We start from the raw sequence: 11,623 nt of genomic DNA, 5'->3' as shown, positions 1-11,623 counted from the left end.
GGGACACTGAGGCCAGCTCATTCTTGACACCACTTTGCAGTTTTCCTATAACCTCACAGGATAACAGAGCAGCAAGAACCTAAAGGCATGGGCCCGAGCAGCAAAGTCACCTAAGGTCAAGTTCATGATTTCTATACACATGCACCAAGCTACTACTGTGTGCTGAGCCCATGGCTGAGGGCTAGGACACAGAGCTATATGGTTCCTGCTATTCAGGAACTCACAGACAATGAGAGTGAAAGACACAAAACAAATTAGGCTGGTCAAGTGTTTCAGGTGTTGGAACCCCAGGAAGGGGAATGGAGGAAGAATTTGCTGTAGCTAGGGTGGAAAGAGAAGAGAGGTCATGGAAGGCTCCCCAGAAGAGGTGTCACTGGTGCTGAGTCTGGAAAGACAAATGAGTATAACTTAGCAGAGGACGTAATGTGGATGGCCAAGGGCATAGAGGCAGGGGACAGATGGCCAGCTGAGGGAGACAGCTTGGGCATGGGCATGAGGGTGGAGAAGACAGATGGAAGAGGCTGGAGAGGGGAGCCAGGTCCAGATCATGCCCTAGAGCACATGGGGAATGCTGAGAGATTTGAAGGAAACAGGCATTACCAGGGAGGCCCACTCTGGCTATGAATTGAGGAATAATGTGAGGCAGTAGAAAGGGTTGGAAGGTGAGAGAGCAGTGAGGAGAGCTGACAAGAGGTGATGAAGGTTTATAATAGGGCAGTGGCCATTGAGGACCACCTGGATGCAGGACTAGCAGCAGCAAGGACAGGACAATCAGCAAGGCCAGAGGTCAGGATCTGCCTGGTCCAATGTCCCAGACTCTAGTCCCTAGCTCCTCTTTTTCGTGCCAGCCTGAATGGAAAAGAAGCATTGAAGGCAGCATAAGAAAGGAGAGAGAAAGGGAGACATCTGGGAGATGTCATGCAGTGACAGATCAGGACATAGAAGCCGGGAGCAGGATGATTTCCTCCTGAAGCTGGGGATCTGCACTCAGCCTATGCGGTGTTGACTTGGAGAAGTAGGATGGCTGGGAAGAGCAGGGTATCTGGTAGCGGGGAGGACCCAGCCTTGACTTCACTCAACAGGTTCATTCTGCAGACATTTGTTCTGGGCCTGCTAAGGTTGATGCATCAGTTCCTTGGAACAAGCAGACCTGGTTCAAATTCCTGATATACCATTTACTAACTCCAGAGCCTCAGGCAAGTGAGCCAGTTTCTCTGGCTGGAAAATGGGGACAGATGGCTATCACTTCCACAGATAGTTATTTCAAAGATTAGAAACTTATAATATATATAAATTATATATATAGATACTTATAAAGTAAATAATATATATGTATATATATATTATGTGTGTGTGTGTGTGTGTGTGTGTGTGTGTGTATAACTGTGGCACGTAATAGGTGTGTTCAGTAAATGGCAATCATTATAATTGCTTAGAACTCTGCTGAGGCTCTGATGTAAAGTGAGGGTGAACCCAAATGAGTCCAGGGCTTTACAAAGTTTTGTGTATCAATGCTTCCCTCTACCGGCCCAAATGGGCGGACTCCACTGGGAAGAGATTCGCAGGATGCTAAGGCCAGACAGAGGTCCCTGTCTCCCCACCCAGAGCAGAAAGTCCCCTGTACCGAATGTACCACAGCAGGAGGACACCAGCCTCAGTGGGAATCTCTCCAGAAGCCGCAGGTACGGTGTAGCATGTAGATGGCCACTTACCAGCCGCATGAAGGCTGGTTGTTACATCACCACCACTCTGAGCTTCCTTTTTCTTAGCTATAAAATGGGGTGATGATCCCTGCCATGTTTTGCAGAGTGGCTATGAATCCCAAATGAGATCATATCTGTGGAAGTTTTAGAAACCCTGAGCTACGTGGCCCTGGCTGCTGTGGCTCAGTGGATTGAGTGTCAGCCTGCGAGCCCGGTGTTGCTGGTTCGATTCCCAGTCAGGGCACGTTACTAGGTTGCATGTCAGGTCCCCAATTGGGGGCACGAGTGAGAGGCAACCACATAGAGATGTTTCTCGCCCTCTCTTTCTCCTTTCCCCTCTCTCTAAAAATAAAAAATAAGTAAACAAACTAATTAATTATTTTTTTAAAAGAAACCCTGAGCCATGACACAAATGTTAATGGCCAAGAACTTTCTGATACCCCTTCCTCACCATGCTGCTGCATACTGGGGGCCCCAGGAAGATATAAGAAGCTGGCCTTGCCCTTGAGGGGCTCCATTCTGGTGGGAGAGACAGTCATGCTTCAGGCAAATATTGATGGAATGGCATGGGGACTATGTGCCCAGAGGAGTCAAGGAAAGACCTGCTGTTACGTTAGCCTGTTCCAAGGACCCAGCTGTTCACCCCTGAAAAGGCAGAGGCTAAAACCAGGTCCAGGATGACCTGCAGGCCTTTAATCTTTGCATCTCTTGGCATAATCCTTCTTTCTGCTCCTCAAGTCCATCTCCCCCAAAGCAGTGAACAGGGAACTGTGGAAGGAGGTCACCGAAGGCAACTGGCTAACCCCATGGCTGTCTCTGAATATAAACTCACTTGGATTCAGGTAAGGCTCTCAAGAGCTCACTACACTTTGGTAATACCCTCTCACTGGAATTCCTGGACCAATTCTTGAGTGATCTGTGCTCACCTCCAAAGCTTGGTTTTGGCCTCACCTCACTAAATGCGTTAAATCACCATAGGTGGATTTCTACCAGGGAAATTTATCCTGGGCCTTAAAACCTACAGAAACTTCAAAGAACAGCTTTCTCCCAGACAGAAGTGCTGGCCAAGGCCACTGTTCCTCTTCTAAGCCCTGCCCCCACAGAGCCAGCAGGTGGGCACCATATCTGAGTCTTTATCAACCTGGCTCACACTGTTTGCCCCACCCTGTTGATCCCCTGAGGCCCTTCCTCACTCAACTTTTGGGCCCACCCAAGCTGTTTCTAGTAGCTTTTCTATACAAATGACTTGTCTTGGCCCATGCTTCAGATTTTCCTAAGTTATCTCAAACAAGCAGCATCTGGCTTCAGCAAGCCCTGTACTTCCTGCTAAGTTGCCCCAGGCCCAGCACTAGCAGCAGCCAGCCTTGGTTCACAGCTTTATCACACCTGGTCACCTTCAAGCCCAGCACAAGTAGCAGCCACCTGCAGATCACTTTGTAGTTTATGCTGTGACCCCAGACAGAATACAGGCAGTGGCTGACCTTGGGTGTACCAATAGCAATGAAGGCTCAACTACAACAGGAGGGTGTACAAAGCCCACACAGTGGGAGCAACTCGAGTACCCAGCTCAGGTAATAAGGGAGGCTGTGCTGTAATAGGGTCTGGCAATATTGCTGGGGGTTGGGAGAGACCCCAATCTGGGGAACCCCAATCTGGGCACAAGAGGCTGCTCCCCCCTTCTGACAGGAGAAGATAAGATTGAAGCAGCCTACCGTCACCAAAAGGCAACTGTAAACAAGTCTGCATGTGTTGCCTAGACAACCAAGCAGCCCATGCCTTCCCAGCAGGGAGGGGCTGTGGGAGAAGACTACTGCCTCAGGATTCTGTAAAGAATCAAAGCAGCTCTTGACACAGGCTTCACAGTGCCTCGTGAGCTGTGGGGGCCAGACACACTCCCGCCCTGCTGAGACCTGGTGTTCCTATGCATGACTGGAGACTTTACCCCTCTACGCAACATGGTAGCCATTAGAGGGACAAAGACGAACATGGCCAACATGGCCCACATTGGTTGAAAAGCTGGACCTGATATTTTGGAAGGAGGCTTTAAAACAGAACACAGGCAGAAGCCTCTGGCTCTCTTGCTTTGCCCCACACAAGCAGCAGTGCTGGCAGGACCAGCAGACTCCAGGCCCATTTGGGGCTTAGGCCTCGTACAGTCAGAAGCCAGCTCCCAGAGGCAAGGTCCCATGCTGGGGTGTGTGCTTCACCAGGAGCCAACCTTTGGGACACTCTGCCACACAACACACAGGTCTTGGACTGCTTCCCTTCTCTCGCCCTGAGAGCAGCACACAGAGACTGGGAGCAGCACGTGGAGGCATGAGCTGGGAACATTCCTCAACCCCAGGGGTGCAGGCAGCCACAGGGACTAGGGCACCACAGATCAAGCTTCCCCTGCACAACCATCTGGAGTGATCTGGCAGTGCACCTCAGACCCCAAGAGAGAGAGAAAGCTGCTGTGGAGTGAGGGTGACTGGTACCAGAGAGAGAGTCTGGAGCTGGAAGATGGAGACCCATTTGTGTGGCCACCATCTTGAGACTCCAAAAGGACAGATAAGATGGGGTGAGGTATCTGGATGCTCACTCTAGTACTGGGGGTGGCTGGTTTTCTGTGCTTTATGGATGAGACTGGTTCAAAGGAGGAATGCTTCCACCCCCTCAAATTGGGGACTCCATTAATAAAAATCTAGTTTCTTCCCCTGGAAATCTTCGTGTTATGTTAGTGACGGGTTAAAGGGACATTGAGACTCCTCCCTGTTTATGCCTGAGCAGTAACCTTATTGTAAGAATAAATATAGGAGCGCTCTCTCCCAGGGAGAATTGGCCCTTCTCCCTGGGAGATTAGTACTTTTAATATTTAACTGTTCCTTCAAGCAGAACTGGCCCCTTCTCCCAGAGGGACCTGTTGGTTAGTTAAGTCATGCAAGGCCCTTGGTGCATAGCCACTTTTGTCTAAAACATATTTAAGCATAACCTCCAAAGTAAGACTTTGGAATCTCATCTGAGAAAAGGACACTTCACTCAGAACTTTCCCAGTCAGACCCTGAATGCTGTCTTCGAGATTCCCCGGCATCTATGTTCAGGTGTTGGTGAATTCCCATCTGGCGATGTATGGTCTTGATTCTTGCTTTCCCTTTGCTCTTGCTTAGTAAAGTGCTTAGTTATTCACATTTGACCTAGGGTTTTTATTGTCTGCGAATCTGAACCTCCAAATTTAGTGACCACAATCTTGTATGTGCCCCTTAATGGCACAGTTGGTACAAGGTGGTAAGTAGCTGGACCCCAGGCTGCCCAGTTATAGTGCCACTGAACCCTACAGGACACCTACTATGTTAGGCCAGGCTACCAAAAAAGGGAGACATGGCAGCTCTACCTAATACATAGAAACAAACACAGGGAGGCTAACAAAATGAGGAGACAAAGAAATATGGCCCAAGTGAAAGAACAAAACAAAACTCCATGAAAAGAACAAAGCAAAAGAGAGATAAACAATCCATCAGAGGCAGAGTTCAAAACACTAGTTATAAGGATGCTCAAGAAACTTAGTGAGAACTTCAACAGCATACAGAAGGGCATGGAAACCATAAAAAAGAACTAGTCAGAAGTGAAGGATATACTAATTGAAATAAAGAACAAGTTACAAGGAATCAACAGTAGAGTGGATGAAGCTAAGAATCAAATCAGTGACTTGGAATATAAAAAAAGGCAAAAAATACCCAATCAGAACAGCAAGAAGGAAAAAGAATCCAAAAACATGAGATTAGTGTAAGGTGTCTCTGGGACAACTTCAAGAGTACCAATATTTGCATCATTGGGATGCCAAAAGGAGAAGAAAGAGAACAAGAAATTGGAAACCTACTTGGAAAAAAATGACAGAAAAGTTCCCTAACTTGGTGAAGAAGATAGACATACAACTGCAGGAAGCACAGAGTGTCCCCAAAAAGATGAACCCAAAGAGGCCCACCTGTAGACACATAATAATTAAAATGCCAAAGGTTAAATACAAAGAAAAAATCTTAAAAGCAGCAAGAGAAATGCAGTTAGTTACCTACAAGGGAGTGCCCATAAGACTGTCAGCTCATTTCTCAAAAGAAACTTTGCAGGCTAGAAGGGATTGGCAAGAAGTACTCAAAGGGATGAAAAGCAAGAACCTACATCCAAGATTACATTATCCAGCAAAACTATCATTTAGAATTGAAGGACAGATAAAGAGCTTCCCAGACAAGAAAAAGCTAAAGGAGTACATCACCAAAACAGCATTATATGAAATGTTAAAGGTTCTCTTTGAGGAAGAAGAAGGAGAAGGAGGAAGAGGAGGAGGAAGGGGAGGAGAAGAAAGTAAAAAATATGAAGAATAAAATGGCAACAAATACATATCTATCAACAATTGAATATAAAAAAATAAACAAGCATAACAGAAACAGAATCATAGATACAGAGGACATTTTGATGGTTGCCTAATGGGAGGAGGATTGGGGGGATGGGTGAAGAGTGTGAAGGGATTAAGAAATACAAGTAGGTAGTTACAGAATAGTCACAGGGATGTAAAGTACAGCATAGGGAATAAAGTAGTCAAAGAACATGTATGCATGACTCATGGGCATGGACAACAGTGTAGGGATCGCCTGAGGGAGTAGGTGGGGTGCTGACAGGGGGGAGGCAAAGGGAGAAAATTGGAAAAACTGTAATAGCATAATCAATAAAATATAATTTAAAAAAGACTACAGTGATATCCCAATTACCCCTATTCAGTTTACAAAGATTAAAATGTCTAACAATAGCAAATATTAAAAACATAAGTCATTCATTCTACTATACATTGTTGGTGGGAGTGTAAATTGGCAGAACCATTTTGAAAAATAATTTAGCATTATCTTCTAAAGTTTAATTTTTATATATTCTACAACATGGAAATTACTCATCAAGATATGTACATATATGTGTGTAAGTGTGAGTGTGTTCAAGGAGACATGCACCAGGAGTCATGTACAATATTTTTAGCGGTACTGATTCTAATAGAAAAATAATGAAAACAACTCCAATGCCCATTGACAGGAAAATGGATAAATAAATTGTGATATATTTGCACAAAAGAATATTTTACGTATAGCAGCAAAATTGAACTACAGCCCATGTTACAATTTGGATGAAACTTGGTAACATTTACATTGAAAGAAAAAAGCAAGTTTCAGAAGACTGCATACAGCGTGATACTCTTTATAAATTTCAAAAAAAAAATTTAAACATGATGAGTGTATGTGTGTGTGTTGAAAGTCAAAGACATAACAAATACAAACTTCAAGATGGTGTTTACTGGAGATGGAAAAGGGAATGGATACTTAAAAATAATTTCTGCTGATGTTACTTCTTGGGTTGGGTTGTAAATTTGTGTGTGTGTGAGAGAGAAAGGGAGAGAAAGAGAGAGGAGAGAGAGGAAGAAGGAAGGAAGGAAGGAAGGAAGGAAGGAAGGAAGGAAGGAAGGAAGGAAGGAAGGAAGGAAAGGAAAGAGAGAGGAAAAGAGGTTTGTGCAAGGACTAATGAAGACAGTGTGATGACCCAAGATTACAAATAATCCAATTTTGTGCAACTGGTGTTAATTAAGAAGAGGAGGAGAAGGAAGAAGAGACACCTAAGCAACGTGGAAGAAATCAGGGAAGGCTTTCCAGAATCAGGTACACCTATGCATTGAAGCACTGAAGCATTGAAGAGCACCCAGGATTTATCTAGGTAAAAGAAGCATATAAGGGCATTTCATAGAAAGTTAACATTCAAAGACAAAAGGCTAGAAAGTTTGGGTGTACAGGTTGCTAAGGATGACTGCTGAGCAGAAAGGGAACTAGGTCATTACGAGAAACAAGAATAAAGAAATATGCAATTTCTGAGCTACATCCAATAGTCTCAACCAAAAGAGTGGGGGTGGGGACTAGGAAAGTGACCAGGGCAGGGGCCCCCATTTCTCACCCTGTCTGGGCAGTGAAACTCCATCAAAGCTACTATGACACTGGGGATCTGGATAGAAGTAGAACAAGACATACCGTCCAAAACTATCTTTTTTCAGAACCCCAAGGTCTCTGATTCAAGATGCAGAAAGAGTGCTCTGGTAGCACTGTGGGGATGAAATGGAGTTTAGGGTCAGGTGAGCTGGTAGTCCTGAAGACCAGAGAGGAGGCCAGAGCAATCACGAAGACATCCTTTCAGGCTAGATCAGGGCTGACAGTCTCCTGATCTTCTATTTCTCTGTCTTTGGTCTCCTGAAGCCTGGAGGGTCAGTCTTTGTCTTCAGGGATTTGCCTGCCAAAAATTCCAAATGAGTCTTCCTGTCTTGGCCTGAACCCTGAGGAGCAATGAATCAACGAGGCCTCTGTCCATGGTGCTGCTTTTCAGGTCCCTCCCTCCACCTCTTGAAGGCACACCCACACTCCCATCTCAGCTCTCAGGGAGGGTACAGAATCAACAAGCCCAGCGGCACTCCACATATGGGAATGCACAAGTGGGGATTTTATTGGGTGTTGGACTTTGCGAGTGTTCCATTGTTGAGAGTTTAAATTTTGTTTCCTTCCTTTAAAGAATATCAGTTTGTTTTGTTTCGGCAGGCAAATAAGTTACTTGTGGTTCAGTATTATCCTTTTTTTAAGCTTTATAAGGTAGCTTTAGAGTAGCCTTTACTTCAATGCTACTTTAGCCCTACTGCTATGACCCCTCTAAGGTCTCTGCTGAATACCCCAGGTATTAAACAAGTTCTCTCCTCTTTAGCCAGTTAGAACACGAATGTCTCCCAGCTAGGTCTAAACTCTGGAAATGATCGCTCCCTGGTAGTTATTATTTGCCCATACTCATGGAGTTTCATCCTGTACATACACAACTTAGTATTTCTTTTCAAATTTTGTATTTATTGATTTGAGAGAGAGCTATTGACTTGTGTTCCACTTATTTATGCCTTCATTGGTTGCTCCTTGTATGTGTCCTGCCTGGGGATCAAACCCTCAACCTTGGTGCATTGGGACAATGTTACCAACCAACTGAGCTACCCGGCCAGGGCCACAACTTAGTATTTGGACAAAGTTTCAAGGGAGACCCCTATATACATTTCTGGAGCTTTTTTCTGAGTATCTTCTTCCTCTTTGATACTCTTTCTTCCAAATGCTATCTGACAGCATTTTCAAACTTCAATATCCCTCTCCTCAACACAAAAATACTCCTGTTCTTTACTAGCATTTCCCCTCTCTGCCCTTCCAGAAAGTGCTTTCGGGCCTACAGCCAGGGTGATCATCAGGCTCACTTTGCCTTCCTTCTCTTAGGAATCACAATCCTGTGTTACCATGTTTCCCCGAATATAAGACAGTGTCTTATATTAATTTTTGCTCCTAAAGATGCGCTGGGTCTTATTTTCAGAGGATGTCTTATTTTTCCATGAACAAGAATTCACATTTATTGTTGAACAAAAAATCAAATTTATTAATATACTGTAGTCACATCATCACAAACATCAGCATAACCAGCCAAACTCTGAATTCCATCAAGAATTTGGGGGGGAGCTGTAGCAATGGCTGCCGCTAGGTCTTATTTTCAGGGGAGCCCTTATATTTCTAAGCTTGAAAAAAATTGTACTAGGGTTTATTTTGGGGGGATGTCTTATTTTTGGGGAAACAGGGTAACTGTTGTCCAATGTCTAAACAATTGTGTCATATATTTGTCCAGTTTTCTAGTTATTTATTCAGGAGAAAAAGTCCAGTACAACTCAATCATGTTAAGAAGCTAAAATTCCTCGCCCTTGGATCTTTATTCAAATGTTACTTCAGAAGTCACACTCACTCCAACAATACTTTTTGTCTCCTTTCTGCTTTATTTTTCTCCTTAGTACTCATCATCCAACATTATATATATTAACCCATCTTCTTTATGAATTGTTTCCCTTCCTTAGAATGTAAGCTCCTTGCAAGTAGTGATTTTGTGTACTTTGTTCCCTGTTATAGCTCTAGCACAAAGATTAGGGCTTGGATTACATTAAGTACCCAATAAACATATGATGGATGGATGGATGGATGGATGGATGAAAATTTACCTTTTTTCAGGCCTGGCTGATGTGGCTCAGTGGATTGAGTGCCGGTGTGCAAACCAAAGGGTCACCAATTTGATTCCCAGTCAGGGCACATGCCTGGGTTGTGAGTCAGGTCCCCAGTTGGGGGCGCACAAGAGGCAACCACACACTGATGTTTCTCTCCCTCTCTCCCTCCCTTCTCTTCTCTCTAAAAATAAATAAATGAAATATTTTTAAAAACTTACCTTCTTTCAAAAACTTTACCTGATGCCATCTCTCTCTCTTTCTCTCTCTCTCTCTCTCTCTCTCTCTCTCTCTCTCTCTCTCTCTCCCTCTCTCTCTCTCTCTCTCTCTCTCACACACACACACACACACACACACACACACACACCAGAAGCTCCTAAACAGAAGGAGTATGGGAATATAATCTTGTCTGTGTGTCCCCACTTTCCAACACAGGGCTGGACATAGGAGACCTCATTTGTGTGACTGGAAATTGTTCCCATCTAAGACATGCAGTTGTCCAAGAAACCAGCAGAGGGCAGCACAAGTTCATGTATACCTTTATTGTTGCCCCAATGCGTATTCTCAGAAAAGTAGGGTCTGGTATCAATCAGACAGAGCTCGAGCTACAGTCTTAGGCTGATGTAGACACACAAAGCCAGTTTCCTCAGAAAGAACTCAGGAGGTCCCAAGCAGCCTCCTCTATTCCTGCTGAACCCAGGAATAGACTTGCTGACTCAGCGACTCCCACCATTTACTCTACCCACAAACCCCCAGCCTTAATGAAGGAAGCGCGCTCGAGCACACACCCAACGCCCTTCTTCACTGAGAAGAGCCTTCCCTTCCGGATTCCATCAACCTTCCCTCCCACCCTGTGCTATTTAAGTTTTTAAGTTGTTGGCTCAAATAAGAGGTGTTTCCTGGCCAACCTACACACGCAATGCACTTACCATTTTCCTTAAATTCCTCTAATGCCCACCATTTAAATGTAATTCTTCGCACAAGCACTGCCAGGAGGTGAGCTTTGTTAGTTCTGATTTACAGAAGAGGAAACAGGCTCAGAGAGGAAAAGGAACTTGTCTCAGGTCACACAGCTAGTGGATGGAGAGACTGAGGCTCGAACCCAGATGTGCTGGTCTCAGTGCTCCTTCCATGGGCAGCTGCAGCCCTGTCTCCTGCTCAAGCCCCTAGAGAAGAGGGCAGGTGGGCTGGAGGCCACGATTCGGGTTCTTTCCTCCCAGGATCATTGTTCTCATCCTAAAATAAACACTGTCACTCCAGACTTGCTTTCTTATTTCTTCCAGTGTAAACTTATTCTGTAGCCCTGACTAATGTGGCTCAGTGGGCTGGGCATTGTCCTACAGACTGAAAGGTAGCCAGTTTGATTCCCTGTTAGGGCATATGCATGGGTTTCTGGCCAGGTCCCCAGTTAGGGGCCTGCAAGAGGCAACCAACAGATGTTTCTCTCCTTTCTTTCTTCCTCCCTTCCCCTTTCTCTAAAAATAAATAAATAAAACCTTTTAAACCTATTCTGTGGCATTCGCCCCCAGGGGCCATTGCCTGCTTCCTGGGAACTCTTGCAGGGCAGAGCCTGGATATTATTGGTGTGTTTCATGGCCTCATACACAGTAGGGGCTCCCTCAGGGCAGGAGTGTTGGGTGGGTGGGTCGATGGATGGATGAATGAATGGACAGGGTCACCAAGATGAAGAACAATGCCTGGAAACCCTTCAGAGTTTCCTCTGCTCTTTCTATAAGATAATTCAGCAAACAGTCCCTGAGGTCCCCCAGGACTGAGCCCTGTTCTGAGTGCTAATAGATGGGGAAACTGAAGCTATTCACACAGCTGAGGCACAAAACTTGCAACGACTCAGAGGAGGCTG

Source organism: Furipterus horrens, unplaced genomic scaffold (genome assembly GCF_987537825.1).
Source record: "Furipterus horrens unplaced genomic scaffold, mFurHor1.1.pri manual_scaffold_3, whole genome shotgun sequence".
Lineage (NCBI taxonomy): Eukaryota > Metazoa > Chordata > Mammalia > Chiroptera > Furipteridae > Furipterus > Furipterus horrens.
This window is presented reverse-complemented; position numbering follows the sequence as displayed.